Below are 16,668 nucleotides of genomic sequence, written 5' to 3'. Positions count from 1 at the left end.
GAAAAACACACTGGAAAAATAGTAATAGAAAATCAGTATACTGATATGTTGGGCTTCCCTGGTGGCTCAGGTAAAGCATCTGCCTGCAATGTGGGAGACCCGGCTTTGATGCCTGGGTCAGAAGATCCCCTGGAGAAGGAAATGGCAACCCACTCCAGTACCCTTGCTGAGTCGAACGTGACTGAGTGACTTCACTTTCAGTTTTCATACTGATATATTGGGCTTCCCTGGTGGTTCATTGGTAAAGAATCCACCTGCCAATGCAGGAGATGTGGGTTTGACCCTAGGGTTGGGAAGATATACTGGAGAAGGAAATGGCAGCCCACTCCAGTATTCTTGCCTGGGAAATCCCATGGACAGAGGAGCCCGGCAGACTACAGTCCCCGGAGTTATAAAAGAATTGGAACAACTTAGAGACTAAACAACAACAACAACATACTGATATATTAATATAATGTAAAATAGTCTTAATGACTTTTGCGTTAAAAAATTATTGGTAGCCATAAAGCTCGTGTGAGTGTGTGTTTCTCACTCAGTCATATCTGACTCTTTGCGACCCCATGGACTGTAGCTTGCCATGTAGACTGTTCATGGAATTCTCCAGCCAAGGATACTGGAATGAGTAGCCATTCCCTTCTCCAGGGGATCTTCTCAACCCAGGGATTGAACCCACGTCTCCTGCATTACAGGCAAATTCTTTACTGTCTGAGCCACCAGGGAAGCCCTGTATAGGTCATAATACAGCATTAATGACAGAATGTTCAGTTAAAACCAAGATTTATAAATTCCAAGTTGAATGTATATAATAATATAGATTAAATCAAAGAAAAAATATAAAACAAAGATGATAAAAAGAGAGATTGATAAATTTGATCTCAGAATGAAATATTTCAACCAGTTTTTCTCAGTGATGGATTAAGCAAAGAAAAACAGATTGAGTAAGGATATAGTACATTGGGAAAAAAACAACTTATAAATCTTATTTTATTTTATTTTTTTTTGTAGTAAATCAGCCTTTATTAAACATTTCCACACTATTTCCAAAATTAAATAAAATGTTCTTATACCTTCTGATTTAATATCACAAGTGCAAAATCAATTACATATTTCAAATTGACATCATAATCTATGTAATTATTTCAAACTCTTTAAATAAACATAACTAGAATAGCCCTGCTGCTGCTAAGTCACTTCAGTCGTGTCCGACTCTGTGCGACCCCATGGACGGCAGCCTACCAGGCTCCTCTGTCCATGGGATTTCCCAGGCAAGAGTACTGGAGTGGGTTGCCATTGCCTTCTCCCTAGAATAGCCCAGTGATATGAAAATTACTCTTAAACGTATAAATCTTATTTTAATAAGCATTCATGAATGCCAGATCCAACTAACAGAAAATACAACAAAGCAAATGGAAAACAATAATGAAAATTAATGACAAATTTCAAAGCATCATTGTCATAGATTTCATATTCTTTAACAAAAAGCAATTAGATTAAAATGCATAAAACAAAAAGATAACTTTAAAAAACTTAAATTATCAGAAATTAGAAAATATATTTCTAATTAACTCATTTAAATTAAAAAATTTAGAATTTAATATTAGTAAAAATACTGTGTAAGAACGCTTGAGTGATGCATCTAGGTTCTTGGAAAGAAATGTATAATTTAAAGATTTATACTAGAAGATAAAGTCTAGAAGAAAAAAGATTTACTGTACAACTTAAAAATTTTGAAATTATCTTTAAATGAATACATCCAAAGAAAGTAAAAACATAAGAAAGAAAAGTAATCATAGATAGAGGCAGAAATCAGAAAAACACAGATGTAAGTGAGAGGGTTAACAAAGTTAGACATTTGTTTGAAAGACTGATAAACTAATTTACAGTCAGAATAATGGAAAGGGGAAAGGAAGGACAGAAGGAAAAATAAGATAACAGAAAAAGAAGGAAAGAACTATTATGCAAGGTATATAACTACAGATGCGCTTGAGATGAAAAGACTTATGAACAACTAGATGCCAATATATTTGAAAACTTAGATGAAACAGGGACAGATTTAGAAAAGAATGTGACTCACTGAAAGCAGTTTAAGAAGTAGAAAACTCAAACATTTCTTTAATCATTAAAGAAATTAAATCAGTAGTTTAAAATTTTCCCAATAAAACCTGTCCAGAAGATTTTCAGTTAGCTCTACCAAGCATTCCATTCTTACCCAAACTTCTCCATAGCATAGAAATAGGAACTCTCCTCCAAATACAGTCTAGGACACCACTGTCAAACAAAAACTGAGAAAATAAACAAAACAGGCCAGCTTCACACAAACATAGATATAAAAATCCCAAACAAAATAATAGCAACCCTAATCTAACAGTGTGTTTGGAAAAATGTGTTCTGATCAAGTTGGTTTAACTCAGGAATACTGTTTTAACTTGACATTATAAAATATATTAATATAACCCCCTCTATTAACAAGACCAAAGAGAAAAGCCATATGATTATCTCAGTTGATGCAGAAGTCATTCAATGAAAATCAACATTCATTCGTGATAAAAGCTGTTGACAAACTAAAAATAGAAGGAAAATTCCTTATCCTGAAAAAGGATATCAAGAAAAAATCTTCCAGTAGGCACTGTACTACAGGAGTGAAACATTAGTAGTAGTGATAATAATGTTAGTTGCTCAGTCATGTCCAGCTCTTTGCAGTCCCACAGACTGTAATGCACCAGACTCCTCTGTCCATGGGATTCTCCAGGCAAGCATACTGGAGTGGATTGCCATTCCCTTTAAAATCAGGAACAGGCAAGGATGCCCACTGTCACGACCAGTACGTGAATTCCATAATTAACTTGGACAGGTGAAATTTTAAACTTTCAGAAAACATTTTATGACCTCAGGATAGGAAAATATTTAAGACAAAAAGTACAAGCCATAAAGAATTGATATATTTAACTATCTTCATGGAATATGTTTATCAAAAGACATAAAGTTAGTGATAACCTATCAGCTGGGGAAATGTTTGCATTTCATGTAACAAAGGAAGGAGATTCAGAATATTTAAAGAGCTCATAAGAAATAATAAAAAGACAAGCAACCCGATTTAAAAAGAAAACAACCTGGATAAAAGACATAAAAAGGCATTCCACATAAGAGGACACAAGAAAAACTGTTAACCTTGTTTTTAATAAGAAACATGCAAATAAAGCCACATCTACCAGATTGTCAACAATTAAAGGCTGATACCAATGGTTGGAAAGCTGTACAGCAGGGAGAATTCTTTACATGCTGTGAGTAGGAGTATCAGTGGGCACAATCATTTGGAAAACAATTTGGCTTTATATCGTAAGATCAAAGATGTAATTTCTCCACATCTTACTACACAACAGTTCCATCCTTAGGTATCTACTTTGGAAAAGCTCTTGCACACATGCACAGAAAATAAACATCAGAATACTATGGGGAATTTTTTTTTTTTTGTAATAACTAAACACTGGACATAGCTTGCATGTCTACTGATAGAAAAATCACTTAAAAAATTGTGAGTTATTTATACAAAGGAACGCTGTTAGCAAAGAGAATGAATGAGCCAGCCACATCTACACATATCACCCAGGGTAAATCTCAGAAATTGGATGTTAACCAAAAGAAACATGTGACTCTTTTCATAAAGTTCACAACAATATATTTCAGGAATCCATGTATGTATGACAAAACAAAAAGAAGGGGAGGTTAGATAGTGTTGCTTATGTATTTTTGTACATTGCACAAGGATTTTTACCCAAGATGGTAATTAGTTCTTTATGGCACCCCACTCCAGTACTCTTGCCTGGAAAATCGCATGGACGGAGGAGCCTGGAAGGCTGCAGTCCATGGGGTCGCTGAGGGTCAGACACGACTGAGCGACTTCCCTTTCACTTTTCACTTTCACGCATTGGAGAAGGAAATGGCAACCCACTCCAGTGTTCTTGCCTGGAGAATCCCAGGGACAGAGGAGCCTGGTGGGCTGCCGTCTATGGGGTCGCACAGAGTCGGACGCGACTGAAGTGACTAAGCAGCAGCTACCCCTAAGCCGTTTACCCTGGTGTGAGTGACGCAACTCCACTCGGAGGAAAGGGGACCTTTTCCAAATTTACCTCCACCATGTCAGGGTGGCGGTCACATACCTGGGAGTGTCAAAGGGATTGTCGGTATTTTGTATCTTAAGCTGGATGGAAGTGAAAGTGTTAGTCACCCTGTCACGACGGACTCTTTGTGAGCCCGTGGACTGTAGCCTGACAGGCTCCTCTGTCCATGGAATTCTCCAGGCAAGGATACTGGAATGGATAGTCATTCCCTTCTCCAGGGGATCTTCCCAACCCAGGAATCGAACCCAGGTCTCCCACATTGCAGGCAGATTCTTTCCTGTCTGAGTCTCCAGGGAAGCTGGGTGGTGGTACATGATCAGCCACGTTATTTTTGTTTTTTAAGTGAACATATGAAGAATACACTCTTTAACTATAATATGCATGCATATATATATAATATACATGGATAATTACACATGTAATGTGTGCAGTTTAAATTTAATACATACATGGAATATACACATGCTATCTATATTTATATAAACTTTATATGTATGGTGTATTATAGATCTTATAATCATCTGATACATATTTTAATAATTTGTATAAGGCACAGGGCATCAAGTTTTCTTAATATGGCTATTAACTGATAAAAAGGAAGTAAATAACGTATTTCTTATGGATAATCACTATTTCTTTGGGGGAAATAGTGTATATTTTATATTTGTAACACATATATGCTTCCCTCATGGCTTAGTTAGTAAAGAATCCGCCTACAATGCAAGTTCGATCCCTGGGTGGGGAAAGTGAAAGTCACTCAGTCATGTCTGAATCTTTGTGACCCCATGGACAATACAGTCCATGGAATTCTCCAGGCCAGAATCCTGGAGTGGGTAGCCCTTCCCTTTTCCAGGAGATCTTCCCAACCCAGGGATCAAACCCAGGTCTTCCGCGTTGCAGGTGGATTCTTTACCAGCTGAGCCACAAGGGAAGCCCTGGGTGGGGAAGATCCTTGCCAAATGATTTGAACTGATCTTTGTCCAGGAACTGTCTTTTCCCAACTTTGAGATATCAGCACTAAGCAAGCTCATCATGAGACCTGGATGAGGTGGCCCCCAAAACCCAGTACAGAGCTTATGTTAGACATCGAGTAGCTACTGTCCTTGTTGCTTTCTCTCTCTAAAAATATAATGCTTATGAAGCTGCAGAGAACAGCATCTTTAAATAAAGCATGATGGTCTGGAACAATGTTTGCCTGGAAGATGAAAAGTCTCCAAACACTCAGAGAATGATAAACTAGAGGCTGCTTGCCCTGGGTCCAGGTTGTCAGTAGATCTGGGCTTCAGTGCACAATGTCCCCAGGGCTTATGGAGAAGAGGAATTTCCCCTGAGGAGTCAGGGACCTGGGTGGAAGCCAGCTTCTCTCCTTGGCTCCATTCAGCCCTGGCAGTCGCCGCCGGCCGTGTCAGCACCACAGGGAGAAAGTCAGCACCACGAGTACTGCTCCCTCTACCCGTGAAGGTGGAATGCTTGAACCGGCTCCCAAAATCCTTCCCTTTCATGTGCAACCTCATAACTTCCCAAAGACTTTCACATGTGGGATCCCATTTGCGTTCCCAAGCGCGGCTGGGAAGAAGGGAGGCAACAGCAGATGTTAGCATCTCCCACTTGGTAAGATGGAGACCCTCAGGTCCCAGGAGCGGAAGTGACTTGGGAAGTCAGGCCTTGCTCCTTCTCCAGCACTCCTCCTTCTCACTCCATGGAGGACTGAGTTAGGGAAGAAGCAGAGGAGGAGACAAAGGGGAAAAGGTTAAAGATAGGGGGCTAGCTGAAGAAAGCAGGCGGAGGAAAAAGACAAAACGAGTGAGCGTTACAGAGGCAGGTCTCAGCCAGAGCATATATTCCAGTGTTTCCTTTCATTAAGCCCTGTCATTAAGCCCTGTCAGAAGCAGGTAAAGGTGAGGGGCTTCCCCCGTCGCTCAGTTGGTAAAGCATCTCTCTGCAGTGTGGGCAGACCCGGGTTCAATTCCTGGGTCGGGAAGTTCCCCTGGAGAAGGAAGAGGCACCCCACTCCAGTATTCTTGCCTGGAGAATTTCATGGACAGAGGAGCCTGGTGGGCTACAGTTCATGGGATCGCAAGAGTCGGACACAACTTAGTGCTATCTTTCTTTCTTTTCTTAAGCAGATTAAGGTGAGGGGCAACATTTGCCACACGGAGAGAGGCATTATCAGGGATGAGCAGGCTCTCCTGAGGGTATCTGGGACTGAGAACTGAAACTTAAGTCTCTGTGTTCCAGGATGTTCTCTTTGTTTTCTCCTTCACTGTAGCCCCCACACGGCGAGAAGCATCAGCCCCTGAGACACCGGCTGATCACCTAGCCCTCCAAAATAGGCATTGCTAGTCCCCTTGAGTGTCACTTAGAGCCACCATAACCTCGAGATGGACTCGGGCCTTTACAGAAGCCTCTCATCTCAGGACCCCACTCTAGCAAGTACACACACCTTCCACTGTTGGCTCAAACAGAGGCCTTATGCTTGGCCTCTTTGCTCAGTGGCTCTCAGCTCTAATCCTTAAGTAGTGCAGCATGGCCAGTGTGATGCTGAGTATTGCTGTGTAACTTTTTTTTTTTGCAAAGTTCTAGCCAAGCCCTGGCAAGATGCAATTGAAGAAAAGAAGAAACAGTCTCCCCTTAGGTGGAGGTCAATATATAATGGTGCAATTCTTGGAATCTAAAGATTGAGTTTTTTTAAAACTAACAATCTGATCTCCATTGCTTTAGTGTAAATTGGAAATGGATACCATATCTTTAATGTTAATTAGGCATTGCATTACTTAGTCTTTGAGGCCTCATGTAAATAACAATTAGCAATAATTTAGCAGTTGTACATGCTGGCATCTTCTAAGCCATACCATTGTATACCATTCCAAATTCCTTTGCATTAATTAGGATCATAAGCCAATCAGTACTAATTAGGAAGAAAATAAGTATAATAATAAATGCAACAAAATTAGTGATTTGTATCTGGTCCTCAGCTCCTTCCCTCTGCAGTTCATCAAATAGTCTTAATGCGTAGGAACTTCTTGTAATTGAAACTAATTATGAGGTTTCCCCTGCTACTTTGAGCCTCATGTTCAAATCCCACGAAGCTCATTAAATAAGTAACAAAACTGGAATCTTTAACACATATTGTAACTTGGATCATGTTAATTAGCACCACACGCAAAAGGCAGCGAGAGGCCGTTTAGCAGCCCCTGCTCTAGTTAAAGGGAAGGGAGATTGGGATCTTTTCAGTTCTTCAGGGCTTTGAAGAAGCCAGGCTGGTGGTGGGGGAGCACCGTGGTGAGAAAGTCTGTGTGCTATTTCCAGGGCAGAGAGGAGACTTAGAATCCTGAGCTAAGCTACGCCCCGACTAGGCATCTCCAGCAGTTCCCGTCGTATGTGGTAAGCACCCGAGGGGCCTGGTGGCCCAGTTACAGGGGAGTCTCGTTACTTCAGGAACATGCCCCACATTTGACTGCTCTGTGGCTCTCGCTTTGGGCCAGTGATAGAGCCATTTTCTTCCAGGTTGAGTGGCGAGCAGGAAGGACCCCAGAGAATTCCCTTGCCCTGCACAGACTGAAGCTGTATACACATAAACCCATGTGTCTGTTTCTAGTCAGACATATGTACCATTCAGTAGACATATTGACTCTATTCACAGCTTCCAGCACTGATCCTAACGACTGCCGTTCCTTTTCCACGCACAGCTAGATCCGTAGATAGCTTTCGAGGCCTCAGTTGAAAGATGCTTAGGAATCCACTCACCTTCCAGTGTGCCTCCAGCCCTTCTCCCCATGCTGCGGAGCAGTCTAAAGTTAAGCATTGAGCGTAGTGCTGGGGAAGGTGGGTTGGGGAAGTAAATCCACAGGGATGTTCGTTTATGGGCATCCACCTACAGTACCAGAACTCCACAATAATTTTGTTTACTGCTGTTTTATGAGAAGTAGTCCTAAAATAACTCTAACAGCAAACACTTGTTACTCTACCACTAGTTTGATGCCTTGATGAGAAATAAATTATGACAAAAGATTCCCAGGGACCCAGTTGAATCAGACCTACTGATGTCGTAGTCTGTTAATATTGCTGCTGCTGATGCTAAGTCGCTTCAGTCGTGTCCAACTCTGTGCGACCCCATGGACGGCAGCCCACCAGGCTCCCCCATCCCTGGGATTCTCCAGGCAAGAACACTGGAGTGGGTTGTCATTTCCTTCTCCAGTGCATTAAAGTGAAAAGTGAAAGTGAAGTCTCTCAGTTGTGTCCGACTCTTAGTGACCCCATAAACTGCATCCTACCAGGCCCCTCCATCCATGGGATTTTCCAGGCAAGAGTACTGGAGTGGGTTGCCATTGCCTTCTCCGCTGTTAATGTTAAACCTTATATACTTGGAGATAGTCTTCTGGTTTTCATAGAATGATTAATAATCCTGAACATTCTTCTAGCCTCAACTAAGACCTTAGTTCTAAATAAAGCAGCTCCTGCTACTTATTGTAGCTCATAAAAATTATCCATTAAAAAATGAGTTTTAAACAAAAGAGTTTAAAAAAAAAACAAAAAACAAAATAAAACTCCTATAGGGACTTCCCTGGCAGTCCAGTGGTTAAGACGTCACCTTCCAATGCAGGGAGTGCAGGTTTGATCCCTGGTCAAGCAGCTAAGATTTCACATGCCTTGTGGCCAAAAATCAAAACAGAAAACAGAAGCGATATTGTAACAAATTAAATGAAGATTTTAAAAATGGTCCACATCAAAAAAAAATTTTTTTACGGGGAAAAAATAAAAACCTCCTGTAGCTCTGACCATCAATATGAGAGCTACTTTTACATGGTTTGATGTTGTTTGATGAGACTCTTAGAGGCCAGTCTGGTCTCCTTACCCAGACCTATCTGGTATTCGAAAGCAGGAGTCCACGTGTGCCATATTCTTTTTAAGCCCTACAGTGGCCACTGACTCGGAACCAAAGGTTCCAAGAAGTTCTGATTCATTGATTAGTGAAGCATTTGAAAAATCATCCAGAGCTCAGCATAACAATGACACTTAGAAAGTATAAATATATAAATTTTATATTCTTATATTATTCACAGTATCTTAAATATTATGTGGAATATATGCATATATGCACAGGTAAATATTGTGTGGTATGAGTGGGTGGGAAGGTAAGAAGTCTGAAATCTTGATTGTTGTTGTTCAGTTGCTAAGTTATGTCCGACTCTTGACAATACCATGGACTGCAGCATGCCGGGCTTCTCTGTCCTCCACTATCTCCCAGAGTTTGCTCAAATTCATGTCTCCATTGAGTCGGTGATGCCATCTTGATATTATCTACCAAATGATACCTGAAAAGAACTCTGGATGTGTACCATGTGTGTTCTTACCATTGGCATTATTTTATTCAATATTAATAAGTTTTGAATTCTGAGCTTTGTCTCCCCATAGATACAATGGAATAGAAAGTTAGAACAACCTAATTCATGGCAAACCCTCCATTGTAATAGAGGAAATGATAGTTATTAGTTTGCCTGCATTGCTAAAATTAGCTGACCTGGTTAATCCATTTTATACTGGTTGATTCAATTTGTCTGTGTGTGCAGAGCCCCCAGTATCTCACACTGGTACTTTGAGGATGTAATTCTGCATCATGTAATGCTAACTGATAACCCTGCCACTAGTAGCTTACAGTCTAGAGGTTTTCTTATCAAGAGCTTATGACTTGACCATAAAGAAATTAAATATAGATGTTTAACCAAAAGAGAAAAAAAAAAAAACAACAGAACACAAAAAGCTTGTTAGTCTTTATTTGACTGAAGACCATACTTGCCAATATTCTTTTGTCCATAGTCCAGTGTTATATGACAAAGTTCTGTTTGCATGCCTGCCTCCCCCACTACCACCAGACTGTGATTTCCAAAGGTTAACAATAGGTTTCAGATGGTACTTAAACAAGAGGGATCTTATTTGGCATAGGGATACCAAGGCTGGGCTTCTGAGACACAACCCCTATTCCCAGTAGAGGATGAAACAGGGGACTTGTCTTGGTTACTAGGGAACCAGTGCAGACCTTGAACTTGGACAGACAGGAGCACACTAGAGTTAGTAAAATCAAGTCATTAGACAGAGGCACAGCCACCAGGGAAAAGCAGGAGCTGGGGGTGAGAACCAAGGCCAGGGGCAGAGCAGGGCAGCAGTGAGCAGCCTGGATGCTAGGTAGCCCACGTGTTGCCCTTAGGTTTTCTGTGCATATTCCTGACTGACAACATAATGGGGAGGTTACGAGGGTGGGGAGGGGGTGCGGGGTAGTTTTGAAGGCTACAGTTAGAATCCTGGGATTATTAGGAAGCCCCCTCTCTACCAGATCTGCTCAAAATGTATCCAAATCTTACTAAATAGAAATTTTAAATTAAAAAGGTACATGTATGTTTAAGGCTTGGCAAGAAAACCTCTAAGAGCCCTACAGCTTTCCCACCTTATGATTTTCTCATTGAAAAAAAAACAGCAGAGAAGTTGTATTGGAATATAATAAAGACCTTAAATGGTCGCTAACATGCTGCTAAAAATATATATGATTAGATCTGTGGTATACCACTGAGACGTGTGAGCTCACACACACCCTTAGGAAACTTTACACTGGGCAGGGTGCTTGCTTTACATTTTTATCCACTTAAATGTGGTGCAGAGTTACAAAGACAACACCAGCAACAAAGATGAGGCTGGGGGTACTGAAGAACTCAAGACAATTGAGGTTACAAAGGTTCAAGTACTATTTTGCAAATAGAATGCTTCTTTGGTTTGTACTTGTATCCGTTCATTCTCCATTTGCTGAGCACTCCCTCTGGGCCTTCAACACTACCCTAAATGCTTGAGCTGCAGAGGACAGTGGTGTAGTGTAGGGATGGCTGCATGACTTCAAGTCAGACCAACTTGGGTTAAAGTCTCAGCTCCTCCACTTGCTATGTGGAATGCTTTTGGCAAGTTGCATAGCCACTCAAAGCCTCGGTTTCCTGATGTGTAAAATAAGGACAGTATTAGCTGCTACCTTATTAGATATATGAAGATTGAATCTGATAATGTCGGAAAAGTTTTTAGGCCAGTGCATGGTTACAAAGTGGTTCCCTCGTAGCTCAGCTGGTAAAGAATCTGCTTGCAATGCGGGAGACCTGGATTCGATCCCTGGGTTGGGAAAATCCCCTGGAGAAGGGAATGGCTACCCACTCCGGTATTCTGGCCTGGAGAATCCCATGGACTGTATAGTCCACGGGGTTGCCACGAGTCAGACACGGCTGAGTGACTTTCACATGGTGCAAAGTAGACGCACACAGAAAAGTAAGCTGTTTCTTTCATGGCTGTTCAGTGTCAGTGTTCCACCTGAGCAGAAAGTGGAGAGTGGCAAGTGTGGGCTCGCAGTGAGAGCTTTCTCAGGGTGAGCGCTGTGCCCACAGCATGGGGCTTGAGGAGGCGGTGAGCTGCCCGATCCACCCCTGTCTGTCTCAAGCAGAGCCTGGCTTTCCCAGAGTCAGGCATGTGGGCGAAAGGACTCCTGTTTGAGGAAGAGGCTGGGACAAATGCACTGTCCAGGCTTTTCCAAGTCTGTACCCCAGTCACCTGCTGTGGGATAGGAAGTCACATTTCTGATGGCAGCCTCTGTGCTGGCTTACTGATTTTTACTCTACTGCTGCTGCTGCTAAGTCGCTTCAGTCGTGTCCGACTCTGTGCAACCCCATAGACAGCAGCCCACTAGGCTCCTCTGTCTCTGGGATTCTCCAGGCAAGAATACTGGAGTGGGTTGCCATTTCCTTCTCCAATGCATGAAAGTAAAAAGCTAAAGTGAAGTCGCTCAGTCGTGCCCGACTCTTAGAGACCCCATGGACTGCAGCCTACCAGGCTCCTCCGTCCATGGGATTTTCCAGGCAAGAGTACTGGAGTGGGGTGCCATTACAGATGTGTTTTAATTTGAGCCTTGCAGAACCTCAGCAATGTAGATGCAGGTACTCCATTTTTTTCCAGTTACATCCCCAAGATGGAACAAGCAGGAAAAGGTTGCAAAGACATCAGCTCCCAAACCCATGATCTTTTATTGCACAGCATTCACTTTCAGTGAATTCATTTCAAGAATCCTCAGGAAAGTGGTCCAAGGCAAAATAAAACCAAAATGAAATGTTCCTGCAAAGTTAGGGGAGATGCTCCTTTTTGCATCTCTAGATCTGTGCCCCTGCCTTAAAAAGAAAAAAAAAAAAAAACCTGCCCAAAAATACCTCAGATCTGACAAGTCTAAAAAGCTCCCTCAGAAAATCTTCACTTCCCCGCATTGATCTCTTTTTGCAAAAGCAAAGCCACTCTGTCAGCTGGCTATACTGATAAAAAACAGGCCCAAACGGAACGTTCCAGAAATTTACTATGGAACCCAGTCTTTCTGATCTGGGATTAGAATGGGACACGGGGTGAAGGGGTGGTAGATGATGAGGGTTGAGGAGGAAAAAAGGTTTTTTTTCTCAAGAGGAACAGATTACATTCTTGAATCCTTCACCATGTTATAAACAAGACTAAGCACACAGCATTCCTTCCGAAGCACATGGCCCTGTTTTTAAAACACAGGTCCGGTCTCCCCTGGAATTTAGTGTCTGTCTCAGTCCTGTTCTTCCTACTCGCTTGGGATTTATTATAATCTGTGCTATTAATGGTGGCAGGAATGGAACAGTTCTTTCATTCATCTTCTCTTTTCCTTCATCTCTCCCTCCACACCCTCTGTCTTTTATAATTACGCTTTGAAGCCTGTAAACGTTTCCAAGAGCAGTGCCAGATTTAAAGTGCTGCTTCTTATTACCTTGTGTGGGTGCTTCCCCCCAACCCTGTACCGACAGCCTTGTTTTTTTGTAGTTCCTTCGCCAAAGTATTCGGACCTCAGCAGCCACCTCACTTGAAGAGAAAGTACTGAAGCTCTTTCCTTCACTTGAAAAAACATTAGTTCTTTTCACCTTTTCAGGTCAGTTTAAGGAATTAGTTGAAAATATGATCCTCAGGAGACTGTGAAAACTTGGCTGAAGACTAGAACAATGGGGGCCTTTACTCTCATTACTTCTTTGGGGATTATAGTGAAGAACATGTGTTGTGGGTGATGAGTACCTTGGTATATACGAGATGTTAATATTGAGTAATTCTATTAATCCGTTTAAGAAATATGCTGATAAGTTCCAAGCCAAATGCATAAATCCTTGTCTCAAAAGGGTATATCACATTCCACAAAGCTACCATTGCTCAAGGAATTTTGGCATATTTTTGGAATTGCCTCCAGAAACTCTGGTGTATTTTCTCTTATGGATTCTCAATCAGGAAACATATTCATCCTCTACACAGCATACTGTGGCTCAGCTGGTAAAGAATCCGCCTGCAATGCAGGAGACCTGGGTTCAGTCCCTGGGTTGGGAAGATCCCCTGGAGAAGGGAAAGGCTGCCCGCTCCAGTATTCTGGCCTGGAGAATTCCTTGGACCGTATAGTCCATGGGGTTCCAAAGAGTCAGACACAACTGAGTGGCTTTCACATTTTCACTTTCACACAGCATATACTAGTATACTGATACACTAGTGAATCAGTAAATATTTTATTCCCATTAATGATTATTACAGGCTTCTGAGACTGACTTTGTTGGTTGGCTCAAAATCTGGTTTTAATGGTTCCAAACTTGGAGCAACATTTGAACAATGGCAGTATCATCAGGATGAGTGATTTCTTTTCTTTGATAACCCCCTTCCATTACCACACATCTGTATATGTGAGTCCAGGCCAATTCAGTGGACCATTATCCTATTTAAGGAACATGACTACATGGACAGTCAATGTAACCCAGCACCATCAGGAGCCCACTGTGTGGGCAGTGTTTGCTCTGGGTACAGCTTCAGACTAAGTGCTTCCCACTGTAAACATGTGAAGAAAACCACCTACATCCTCATAGTCAAATGAAGTCCTCATGTGGGTCCAACAAAAGACCTGCTTCCCTTCTACATAAAATGCCCAAAGAGTAGTGATGTCATGAAAAACCAAACGAGCAGGGAATCTGCAAGCCACTTCTCTTAAATCTTTAGAAGCCATTTAGTTGCACAGGGACCCAAAAGTCCATTGATACTATAAGTAAACATGGTGGCTTTCTTTCAAAATTCAGGAGAGGTGACCTTTCTTCAAGTTGTTCTCTATTATGTGGGTGTGGTTGTCTTCTGGCAAGATTATATCCCACTAGAGCAATGATTTTCACCTTGGTGTAATTTTTTTCCCCAAGGAGACATTTTTTATTGGAAACTTTTTTTTTGTTGTTGTTCTACTGGGTTAGGGGAGGACTGTTCCTACTGGGATCTACTGAGTAGAGGTCAAGGTTGCTGCTAAACATCCTACATGGCACAGGACAGCCTGCCTCCAACCCCTAATACCAAAGATTTATCTGATCCAAATGCCAAGAGCATTCAAATCGAGAAACTACACCTGAACAAGTCTCAGCTGGCGAAAAAAATGAAGGCAACGTAAGGGCATAAGTTTAACCCTGGCAAAATACCAAGTACCCTCCTTCCTTCTTTGAACAAGATTTAGAATAGGGGTCAATTACTGTGATTCTCTTCAATTCATACCATGAAAATAGGAATGTTACAAGTCATTGATGCCCTTGGCATCCCAAATTCATCTTTTCTGCCCCAATGTTTGGTGTGACCATTGCACTTATTTCATTCTATCACATGCACTGTGCTAAACACACATGACATCTCTGCTGTCCATGCTTTAATAATCTTCACTTTTTATTGTGTAACCAGCTGGCAATTATAGAATCAGAGGCTGTCAGAACTGAAAAGGACCTTTTAGTTATCTTACCTGTAAGCAAAAGAAAATCTCAAGAATTCAGCTAACTCTTTGGGTAGGTTGAAACAGAGCTAGATTGAAGAACTGGCTCTCCTGGGATCCAACCCACTGCTTATCTCACCACCATATTTTTACCACACTTCCTCATGTAGGCATGAAGAGCAGCAGCCCCAGGTCGATTGTGCCCAGCTTGTAACAGATTTCTTTACATGCCTAGGCAGTGAAATCATAGGCTCCATTCAAGGGTAAGAGCATAGCATATTTCTCTCTGCTCTTGGATCCTGCTGGACCCTCTGAACTGTAAAGCTCAATTCCCTCACTTCTCTGCTGAGATTAGAGAATGTATTTTTTCTTCAGTTCACTCCCTGTATCATTTTAAAACATTATTAATTGATGTTAGGAGCAATCCTGGTAAGCTTCTTTATCATCATAGTAAGGGAACATACTGGGAATAGAGTTGATGTGCGACAAAGGAATTTCTTGGATTGTGGTTGCTATTTTAAAAGTAAATAGATTAGAGAAACCCAGTAATCTAAAAAGTACTAAGGGTTTTGCCACAGTATATCACTGGAGGAGTGAAACCAATATTATGATGAGACAGACACCACCTGTCATCATTGCACAAAGAACTTTATATTAGCCTCAATAATTAATCACATTTTGTTTTCCTTGGAATTTACTAAAACAAAAGTATTGATGGGCAATACTTTTTAGAAAATTCCCTCAAATTGAAGTGATTTTCAAAACATTCTCAGGTTCACCATCAGGTAAGTGAGAGGAGGTGTTAAAAGTGGTAATTCTGATGGAGAAACAGAGCAGATTATTCAGTACACTAGCCAGAAGGGGCCCCTACTTTAAGATGAGGCCTAGGTCGTTGAAAAAGGGATAATGGTGATGAGGAAGATGAGGACTTTTTTTCTACCTAGTCAAAAATCAATATTATTTTCCTTTGTTGGTTGTTATAAAATATCAAGTATAGTTCCCTGTGCTATACAAGAGGTCCTTGTTAGATATTTACCTTATATAAGTATATACAAGATATCAGAGTAGAAGGACGTGCACTCATCTTCTCTTGTGAAAACTCCAAAATTATAACTCGCTGCTGAACAACTGTCGACAGGAGAATGTTGGATCCAAGGAGAGGCTCCAACAAGATAGTAGGAGGGGCGAAATCACATTTAGAATCAGGCCCCATACCTTCCAGAGACACTTGGAGGGCTCAAACAAATCTTGTGTGCACCAGGGCCCAGAGACTCCAAAGAGACTAAATCAGAGCTGTGTTTGAGTGTTTTCTGTGAAGGTATGGGTCAGCAGTAGCCTGCCGCATGGGCAGGGGCTCTGGGCAGCAGACCTGAGTATGACATAAGCCCTGTTGGAGGAGGTCACCATTAACCTCATCATAGAGCCACCAGAACTTACATAGGACTGGAGAAACAGACTCTTGGAGGGCACAAACAAAACTTTGTGCATACCAGGACCCAGGAGAAAGGAGCAGTGACCCCACAAGAGACTGACCCAGAGGAACCAGAGATCACATTGCCAACATCTGTTGGATCATTGAAAAAGAAAGAGAGTTTGAGAAAATCTTCTACTTCTGATTTTATTGACTATGCCAAAGCCTTTGACTGTGTGGATCACAACCAACTGTGAAAAATTCCTCAAGATATGGAAATACCAGACCACCTGATCTGCCTCCTGAGAAATCTGTATGCAGGTAAAGAAGCAACTGTTAGAACT

The 16,668-nt window shown here is 41.6% G+C and overlaps 1 protein-coding gene across 1 annotated transcript in view; it reads left to right on the top strand.

The window, feature by feature from the left end:
• Window positions 1-16,668, top strand: part of SETBP1 (SET binding protein 1) — a 385,267-nt gene that overhangs the window by 306,595 nt on the left and 62,004 nt on the right. The window lies entirely within an intron of this gene.

The sequence above is a fragment of the Oryx dammah genome, unplaced genomic scaffold (assembly GCF_014754425.2).
Source record: "Oryx dammah isolate SB20612 unplaced genomic scaffold, SCBI_Odam_1.1 HiC_scaffold_22, whole genome shotgun sequence".
Classification (NCBI taxonomy): Eukaryota; Metazoa; Chordata; class Mammalia; order Artiodactyla; family Bovidae; genus Oryx; species Oryx dammah.
The sequence above is the reverse complement of the archived record's forward strand: the minus strand, read 5'-3'. Positions and strand labels throughout refer to the sequence as shown.